This window comes from Myotis lucifugus, unplaced genomic scaffold, assembly GCF_000147115.1.
Source record: "Myotis lucifugus unplaced genomic scaffold, Myoluc2.0 scaffold_215, whole genome shotgun sequence".
Classification (NCBI taxonomy): domain Eukaryota; kingdom Metazoa; phylum Chordata; class Mammalia; order Chiroptera; family Vespertilionidae; genus Myotis; species Myotis lucifugus.
Genome location: NW_005871263.1, coordinates 873,971 through 883,241, shown reverse-complemented (window position 1 = coordinate 883,241; position 9,271 = coordinate 873,971). Strand labels below are relative to the sequence as shown.

Sequence of the window (9,271 nt, the reverse complement as noted above, 5' to 3'; positions counted from 1 at the left end):
CAGCAGGGTGGCCTGCTTAGTCGGGGGTGGAGGATGCTGGTTGTGCCAGGACAAGCTGGAGCTGCAGTGATGGCCAATGACACCCAGGCCTGGGGACAGGCAGCAAGGCCCCTGGCTCTGAATCCTGCAGCTCGTGTCTGCTCACCCGGTACTCAGTGCCCACTGCATGGGAGGTACAGGGGAGGGTTTGTTCTTGTTCCATTTAGGAAGAAAGATTTAAATTCAGGGGCAAACTATGGCCTGAGGACCAATCTGGCCCACCACTGCCTTTGTCAATAAAGTTTTATTGACACCCAGCCATGCCGTTCATTTACATATTGTCCCTGGCTGCTTTTGTGCTACATGGCCGTGTTGAGTAGTTTGACAGAGACTTTGCAGCTTGCAAAGCTTGAAATATTTAGTGTCTGGCCCTTTGCAGGACTGGTTAGCTGACTGTGGCCTGTACAGAAAGCAGCCAGGATCAGGGCTGTGCAGCAGGCTTTCTGAGAGGCGTGGGTGGGTGGGCGGGGGCTCACGAGGGGCTGCAGGGTTTCTGGAACACGTGATGCAACAGCCATGTGGGGGCTTGGTCAGGAAAGGAGCTGCTTGGGGTGCAGATGGCCAGCGTGCGGCTCTGAGCATCTGCGGGAGCAGCGGGCCAGGCGATGGTGAGGTGGCCTGGGGGCATGTGGCCCATAGGACAGCACTCCTCAGCTCGGCCCCTGGTGAGGGGGCTGTGGGCCAGAGCAACTAGTTCATGCCATTTTCCAAGAGAAGCCGGCAGTCTGGTGTCATGGAAAACGTTTAAAAAACCACAAGCGCACGTGCCTCAGGTGTGAGGATGAAAGTGAGGAAGGTGGGGTGTGTGGGGAGACCCCGGGGCATGCCAGGCTCCGTGCCCCCGAGATCCCTCCTGCAGAGGATGGCGGGCGGGCTTGTGCTGGGGGAGGGCACTCGGGTAACTGGGAGGTCGGATGTGTGGCTGAGCCCGGGGCCTGCATGGCTGGTCTCCTGTCTCCCATCCTGTCGGAGCTGGTGGGTCACTCCTGCCTGCAGGCTTGGGCATGAGCCTGAGTGGGGCACCCATCCTTGCTCATCTGGCCACCCCAGAGGGGAGGGACTCTGTAGGTGGAGGGTGAGAGGTGGAGATCTCCGAAGTCCCCTGAGAGATTCTCAAGGGTTTGCTGCTCTGTCCTCATGGAGTTGAGGCCGTGCCAGGAGGGGTGACAGGTGGGGGCGGGGCTTGGAGCTGCATGGGCCTGAGCGGACCCCAGCTGGAGGCTCCTGTGGCCTGAGATGGGGAGGACTCTTTCATCGCAGGTTGCCGTGAGAATGAAGAGAGAATGGGAGTGACAGGGTTGGGTTTGCACAGCATCTGGGGTGCCTGTGCTGGGGCCTGGCCTCGGGGGCGGGCCTGCTCCCCCGACAGCATCTGGGGTACTGGGCTATTTTCAGCCTCACAGATGGGCCCTCACCTGCTGAGTCGAGAACTGGTTTCCAGGCGCTCGCTGGCACCACTCTGGGCTTAGTATTTGTTTTAAGCAGGACTCTTGGTTGTAAGTGACAGCAGCCCAGGCCAGCTTGGCTTCAGCAAGAAGTCCTGGCTCAGGAACAGGGAGTCCAGGGTGACTCTAGCATCTAGAAAAATAGGATTCAGGTGCTCAAACGATATTGTCAGGTCTGTCTTGCTCTGTCTCCAATTCAGCTTCCTTGGCAGGCACCCAAGTGGTGGCAGAAGTGGCCTCAGGCCCTAGCCAGTTTTGCTCAGTGGATAGGGTGTTGGCCTGTGGACTGAAGGGTCCTGAGTTCTATTTCAGTCAAGGGCATGTACCTTGGTTGCAGGCTTGATCCCCAGCCCTGGTCGGGGCGCATGCAGGAGGAAACTAATCGATGTGTCTCTCTCACATCGATGTTTCTCTCTCTGTCTCTCCCTCTCCCTTCTATTCTCTCTAAAAGTCAATGGGGCCCTAGCCAGTTTGGCTCAGTGGATAGAGCATCGACCTGCAGACTGAAGGGTCCCGGGTTCGATTCTGGTCAAGGGCACATGCCCGGGTTGCGGGCTTGATCCCCAGTGGGCGGCTTGCAGGAGGCGGCCAATCAATGATTCTCTCCCATCATTGATGTTCTATCTCTCTCTCCCTCACCCTTCCTCTCTGAAATCAATAAAAAAAAATTGTTAAAAAAATTCAATGGGAAAATATCCTCGAGTGAGGATTAACAACAACAACAACAAATAAGAAGTGGCCCTCAGGCTTGGGACCCATCCTCACAGGAACCTGGGTGGAGTTGGGGACATCCCTGTCCCAACAGCAAAAGTCCCACAGCTGCTTCTCATTGGCCCAGTGTGGGTCACGTGATCACCCCTGGACCCATCCCTGCTGGGGGAGGTCCGGCCTCCTCTCACCCTTCCTTTAGCTGTAGGGTGGGCTGGGGGCTGGCACAAGTGAAAGCAGGAAAATCAAGATGCCCATCCACACCCGAATGGGAAGCGGAGGCTGGGCGGGCACACGCCCTCGCCATGCTCACCCACCGGCTAGAGCAGCGCTTGGAGCTGAAGAGGCCGCATTCCGAGCCCCTGGCTCATCACAGGCCACCTGTTCTGGCAGCCGTCAGTCCCGCTCTCCAGCGGCTGAGTCACTTGCCCACATTCCCCCTGTGCCCCATGGTGTTGCCAGGGGCTTGCTCCAGGGCCGGGACGGAGCCGCCAGCTCCACAGCCTTCCTTCCGGTCATGGAGGCTGGGGGCCCTTTAGACAAGGGAGCGCGAGCCTGTGCGCAGAGGCTTGTTCTCGGGAGCCCTGTGGGTTCCTCGCGGGAACTTCCTGTTCTGAGCACACGCAGCAGCTCTCTCATAACCGGGGGCCGTCTGGCGCGGCCCACCTCCCTGCACCCCCTTTCCTTGCTTTCCGAAGCAGCGATGATGTTTCCCTCCATCACGAGGCAGGACCATTTCTTACATCAGATCTCGCTGGATCTAGAGACACCATGACATCTAAAGCTGCTAAAGGTCTCTTCTGACCACTTCGTGGTTCCTTCTTAATGAGATGGATTTTCCTCCTTTTTTGGGAGCCTGTCCCCTTGAGAGAGGAGGCAAAAGCCCCGCCTGTGTGGTAGAGCCATTTCAGAAAGAACAGGGGATCGGGATAAGGCCCAGCAGCCCCAGGAGGGGCCACGCAGCGGGCCCGGGACCCTGGCTGTGACCTGGCCTGGTCACTGGCCTGTGGGGACTCTCAGGGGCCCCTCCTCTTGCCTGGGCCCTGAGCCTGTCTTTCAGGATCCTGTGACTTTGGAGTGTGTTCGACTCCAGTGACATCAGACTCAGGGAGGGTCCGACATGGTCCTTCCTAACCCTCCCAGGAAACTCCCCGTGCGTCCAAGTTTGAGGGGATCCTGGGTAAAGCTGGACTTTCCTCAGATGCAGGTGTAGCCTGGAGCGTCTGCCACTAGAGAGAGCTTGGGGAGGGCGCCTGATGGAAAAGCCCCTTCCCATCCCCCCTGCAGCAACATCCACCCAGAAATAAGTAAGCGCTTCCTAAAACGGTTCGACTTTGGAGTGTTTTCTGGATGGCACTGGGCGGGGGCCAGTTTCTCGGGAGGAACGGGGTGAAGATACCCTAAAGCTGTGGGCTCTCCTCTCGCCTCGCCGCATCGCCCTGGTGTGAGTTCTCAGTTGTGTCTGGCCGCGGTGCTATTGAAGGGCTTTGGCCCCATTTGTGGGGGGCGGGGAGATGGGGGGAGGATGCAGCCCAGGGAGGTGCTGGGAGCGGGGGGACAGGTGGCAAAGGCCCGTGTCCCACGTAGCCTCCTAGTGGGCTGAGTCAGGGTGGGCTGGCCGGCGCTGAGTGCGTGGGATGTTCTATTCGTCCTTTTGTGAGGCTGGCCCGTGGCCAAGGTGAAATGCTGGTCTTGGTTTTCAGATGTGGGTGACGACACGGAGGTTTGTGCTCCTAGACACCTGGGCACGTCCTGCCTTATTGGAAATTCTTTGATGCAATTGAGAGGGCTCGGTGTGGGGAGAGCTCGGGGCCCTGGGCTCAGACACTAGAATCCGCCTCCTCCCCGCTACACCCTGCCCATCCCCCTACCGGAGCAGCCCCTCTGCAGCCTGGCCGATCCTCGGCTGTCACTCACTGGGATCAGCCCTGAGAGCTCTGAAGGTGCCCAGTGCCCAGGCCACACCACCGACCAGTGACATCAGACTCAGGGCGGGTCCGACGTGGTCCTTCCTAACCCTCCCAGGAAACTCCCCGTGCGTCTGAGTTTGAGGGGATCCTGGGTAAAGCTGGACTTTCCTCAGATGCAGGTGTAGCCTGGAGCGTCTGCCACTAGAGAGAGCTTGGGGAGGGCGCCTGATGGAAAAGCCCCTTCCCATCCCCCCTGCAGCAACATCCACCCAGAAATAAGTAAGCGCTTCCTAAAACGGTTCGATTGAAAAAACAAAAACTAACACATGCATGTGGCACACTCAGGAGCACAGATGGGTCCCCAGTAGCCCGTCCCGTTCCCGCAGCGGCAGGCCCTGCCCAGGCTCCCGGGGACCCTGCCGAGCTGTCTGTGCCCTGGCGCCGCGGCTGGCTTTCCCGGCGTCCCTGTGCGCCCCAGCTCTGCCTGTGCCTGCCGAGCCCACATGGTGCTCCCTGCCCACACGGTGCTCCCTGGGGCACAGGGACCTGCACGTGGCCGGCTCCCTGGGGACGGCTTCCTCTGGGCAGAGCTGCCAGAGCCTCGCGGAGTCTCCCATCACGTACAGGACTCTCCCTACAGGACCCGTTCCTCCAACTGGAATTCTTGGGTCACAAAACAAGTGGAGTCACATGGCTGACGGGCACCCCGTTTCTGTCATTCCAGAACCTGTCCAGGCCGGCGTCCCCGCTGTTTGAGCTGCCCGCGTTGTACAGGACTGAGGACTACTTTCCTGCGGACACTGGGGAGGCAGCGCCCCAGGCCCCCCGCTGCCGTGGCCGCCTGTGAGCTGGCGGGAGTGACCCTCTGCGTGCGGGGCAGCCCCGGTTTCTTCTATTTTTGTTATCGATTTGTTTGCTGAATCCCCCCCCCCCTTCACGTGAGACCGAGGGGTCTGGAGAAGCAGCTGGCCCCTGCGTGGCGATGCCTCCGGGAGGAGCTGCCGAAGGCTTTGTCCGCCGGTGGTTGGCGGTCAGGTGTGACGGGCTGCTGTGCCCGAGGGACAGCGGGACTTGCTCTCTGGAGGGTTTTGCACGGGAATATGGGGGACTCACTGGGTGAACAGGGCTGTGGCTTATGTCCCTCACTGTTGGCTGGTTTGTCTGCGAACCCAGTGCCCCCTGGCATGTGGATCATGTCAATAAAGGTGTCAAGAGGTCACGTGTGGTCTGGGCGTGGGAACGGGTCGGGCGGGTGACGGTTCCTGTAAGGCCGCTCCTGCCACCTGGGCGAGCCCGCCCCAATCTCCGATGCAGCCCCGGCCGCACCTGCCGGGCGCCACTCGGCCCTCAGACCCCAGCAGCCGCGGAGGTGCAGAGGTGTGGGGACTTCGTCTGCAAAGGTGTGTTTGCTCCCATTTCTTCTCATGCAGGTGAGTTTCCTGCATTACCCTGTAAGTCCACACTTTAGTCATGTTTCTCATTTTTCTAGAATTTCTCAGAGAGCCAAGGGAACACACACACACACACACACACGCAGACCTGCACTGGAATTTCAAGGAAATTTAACTTAATGAATCAGGTGAGATAGCAGAAAAGGAAAAAGTTGAGACTTGCTAATTTTAGGGTAATTTTTGGAATTAAACGATAAAGGTGGACCCCTTGTTTCAAGAAGAGCTGATGTTTTTCTGTGGAGGCAGTTTTTGTAAATTTCTGTGATTTTTTTATTAAAAATGTTTATAAATTATGTTAAACTATGGAAGTCTAGCGGACATAGAGGAAGGCGCACCTTCGCGCATGCTTCTCTGGGGTTTCACATCTGTTCCCCTCCCCCAGGTGGAGAAACAAGTAAGCTTGGTCCCTGTCCCGGCCCCGCCACCCCCTCCTCCCCACTGCCCGGCCCCCTGCACCAGCCCCACCAATACCTTGCGGTGCAGACGGGGTTGCAGCCTGTCCTCTGTGGGCTGCAGGGTGACGAGGTTGCGCACGCTGTGTCCTCTTTGTGTCTGGCTCCCGCCTGACACTGTGCCTGTGGGAGGTGTCCCTGTGCAGCTGCGATCGCTGATTCTCGTGGCTGCGTCGGATCGATCGGACTGTTAGTAATGAAGGGAGCTTAGACACTCGCTGTGTCCCACCCAGCCTGCTCGGGGACAGCACAGATTCGATGGAAAGTTCATTTTTCAGACACCACCTCCCAGAAGGCTGAGTCTATGTTGATCGCTGGAGAGGCCGAGGCTTCTTTCTCTTTCCAGAGCCTGAACCAGGTGACAGGGAGGGTGACAGGCAATGCCAGTGGCCAAGCCAGAGCACCTTCAGTGGCCTAAAATAGAGACCCACAGGACCGAGGCTGAGAGCTTATGGGCTCTGAGGTCAGCCGGGCTGGGTGGCACCATCATCTCCTTATGCCTCAGCTGTGTGACCCCGGGCTAGTTCAGTGATGGCGAACCTATGACACGTGTGTCAGAGGTGACACTCGAACTCGTTTTTTTGGTTGATTTTTCTTTGTTAAATGGCATTTAAATATATAAAATAAATATCAAAAATATGTCTTTGTTTTACGATGGTTGCAAATATCAAAAAATTTCTATATGTGACACGGCACCAAAGTTAGGGTTTTTCAAAATGCTGACATGCCAAGCTCAAAGGGTTCGCCATCACTGGGCTAGTTGCTCACCCTCTCTGAGCCCAGCCTCCTCCTCAGGAAAATGCTGAGGCTAATGGGTTGTTGTGAGGATGAGACACGATGACCTGCACGAGCACTGGCTCAGGGCCTGGCAGCGGCACTCGGTACTGGGCGCTGTGACTACAGAGGCTGCTGGGAGGAGGGCTGTGCACCACATTGCCTAGTCGACCAGGGCAGTTAAGAGCCTCCACAGCAGTGACTTCGGAACTGCCCTTATATTTCAGAGAAAGAACAAGTCAGGAGTGACAGCTACCAAAAGTCCAATTCGCTCTCTCCAGGTTTTGCTGTCCCAAGTCAGTGAGAACATCTAGAGCAGTGATGGCGAACCTATGACACGTGTGTCAGAGGTGACACGCGAACTCATTTTTTTGGTTGATTTTTCTTTGTTAAATGGCATTTAAATATATAAAATAAATATCAAAAATATAAATCTTTATTTTACTATGGTTGCAAATAGCAAAAAATTTCTGTATGTGATATGGCACCAGAGTTAAGTTAGGGTTTTTCAAAATGCTGACATGCCGAGCTCAAAAGGTTCGCCATCACTGATCTCTGGGAAAATGGTGGCAAATGAGCTAGAACTGGCCACTCCAAGTTCCTGAAGTTGCAGTGCCAAACAATAAACGTTTAGGGTCCTTTGGAGACACCTGGGGGAGGGGAGGTCAGGCATGGTCTGCCAGGTATTCCCGACCTCGGTCCTGGGAGCCTGGGATGCTGGAGGCCCTGTCCTTGTGCCACGTGACCGGACAGGTGTCTCCTTTAGAGCAAGTGCCCAAGTAAATGAAGCCTCGGTACTGACTCGGCAGGTGCCCCTTGCAAGGGTCACTTTGCAGCCTTAGAAAGGGCGACCTTTTCCTTTCTCTGTGCTGTTGGACAGGGAGGCTAGCACAAAGGCCACTCTGCAAATTTCCATGAGGGCAAGGCTCTTCTGCCGCCGCCTGCCCCTTCTCCTGTGGATGTGAACTTCGTGTCCGTCAAAGCAAGAGGTTTCAAGACGGTGGCCCTGGGTTGACAGAATGTGTGGTTTGCCCTAAACTGTTTTTAAATTGTCTTCAGGTTGAGACAACTGAGTAACTATCTGGAAAAAAGTGAGTTCCATGCTTCTCTCTGCTCACCAGGAGCAGCTCCAGAATTCCAGATGGATTAAAGAGGAGTTAAATATATGTAAGTTAATTTATAAGGAGGCATAAACATTACAGAATCATACAAAATCCAGAATCCATAAAAGCTAGATCAAATTGACCATATATATATATGATTAATCCTCTGCATGGCAAAAAGAAATTCCAACCCCCTGGCAATGGGCAAGGAGACACCTGATTGGTGGTGTTGCTCTTATATCAATCAGGGGCAGAGCAGACATGCAGTCCTTAGTTCATCCTAGCTTGATGCCTGTCTTGGTGGCCAGAGCTGTTTCATGCCTGAGGCACATTAAAAAAAAAAAGAAGAAACTCCAAAACAACAACAACATCCTAAGCATATTTAAAAGACAAATGACAAACAGGGAAAATTTATTTGCAGCTCATATTACAGAAGGATAAACTCCCTAATATATAAACAGCACCGGTATATAAAAGGAGAAATAATTAAAAATGGGCAAAGGATATGAAAAGGAATTTCACAGGAAATGCAAAAGACTTTTAAACATTTGAAGAGCTGGTCAACCACAATCTATATCAATCAATATGCAAGAAGATTGAAATCACAGTTTTATCAGGCTGGCAAAAATGAACTGTTTTTTTTAAAACACTGTTGTTGAAATCCTGAAGAAACATTCATTCTCACACATCATTAGGGGGAACCATTCTCATGGAGGCCGTGGGCTGTACCTGTCAACATTAGAAACGTGTATACCTGTGAACCTAGTAATTCCACCCTTAGGGTCCAGCCTTCCAATACACACACGAGAGAAACGACACATGCAAAATGTTATTCACTGTGCAATGAAATAGCAGGAGTTCGGAAGGAACCTCCGTGCCCATCACTATGGGACTGGTTTAGTTATAGCCCATCCATGATACATGGATAGATGGAATCCCCTGAAGTTATAAGAATGGATTAGGAATTCTTGATGAATCGGTATAGAAATACCACCGAGATCAGAAAGCCAAAGTGCATACACATGTGCATGAGATGCCACCATTTGTGCACGAAAGAAAGGCATCAAAATTCTCTGGGAGGATAAACAGAACTTTGAGAACAGTAATTATCTGTTTTAGGTGAGAAAGCTTTTTCTTTTACTTTAGTATACTTACAAAAATAATTTTTGGCCCGGCTGCGGTGGCTCAGTGATTGAGCGTTGACCTATGAACCAGGAGATCATGGTTCAATTCCCTCATCAGGGCACATGTCCAGGTTGCGAGTTCCATCCCTGGTGGGGGGCGTGCAGGAGTCAGCCTATCGGTGATGTCTCTCTCTCTCTCTCTCCTCTCTCTCTCATGGATGTTTCTCTCTCTCTTTGAAATCAATAAAAATATATTAAAATATTT

At 54.2% G+C, this 9,271-nt stretch overlaps 1 pseudogene; it reads left to right on the top strand.

Moving 5' to 3' along the window:
- The first annotated feature begins 8,071 nt into the window (after positions 1–8,071).
- LOC111827759 lies at positions 8,072–8,216 on the top strand (annotated as a pseudogene).
- Positions 8,217–9,271: the final 1,055 nt, after the last annotated feature.